Source organism: Chrysochloris asiatica, unplaced genomic scaffold (genome assembly GCF_000296735.1).
Source record: "Chrysochloris asiatica unplaced genomic scaffold, ChrAsi1.0 scaffold00080, whole genome shotgun sequence".
Lineage (NCBI taxonomy): Eukaryota > Metazoa > Chordata > Mammalia > Afrosoricida > Chrysochloridae > Chrysochloris > Chrysochloris asiatica.
The window spans coordinates 13,721,594-13,722,228 of NW_006408598.1; positions in this window are offsets into that span (position 1 = coordinate 13,721,594).

A 635-nucleotide genomic window follows, 5' to 3' on the forward strand; every position below is an offset into this window, starting at 1 on the left:
GGGGGGGGGGTGCTACAAAGGCAAGAAGTGACTGGTTTACAAGCTTTCAAGAGGGAGCCTATATCCAGAGGATGTGAAGGAAGGTAGAATCTCCACTGAGTAGTATTCAATCTGTCTGGGCGGTGCTGATGAAAGGAGAGGCAGATAGGTCTCTTGTGACAATAGTAAATAATTGTTATCAGGACTGATTGTAAGAGTTGGGAATGTAAAGGTAGATATTTTGTAGCAAAAGGAGGGGAGTGACTGACTTTGCAGTATAGGAGCGGAGGCCCCTGGGACCATCAAGGGAGAAGAACAGAGAGCGAGACCCTACCCAGAGAAGCAGTGACACCAGAAATGGAGGCAGGGAAGATGTTGTGGAGAGATGGAGCAGCTGGGGACTTTAGACCCAGAGAGGGAGAAGGGCTATGCAGGCTTGCAGGGTATACCCTTTGGTTGGTGATGCATGGAGGAGATTGTAACCATGGCAATGAAACTATATATGAGAGGATGAGTGAAAAGCTAATGTTCTCCCATGTAAGCTACCACATAATTCACAATAAAACATTAAGACAAACAAACAAAAAACATGCAGGCAAGAAGGCAATGGGGCTTTTTTTTTCCCCCTCTTACCCACCACTTCAGATCTATCTATG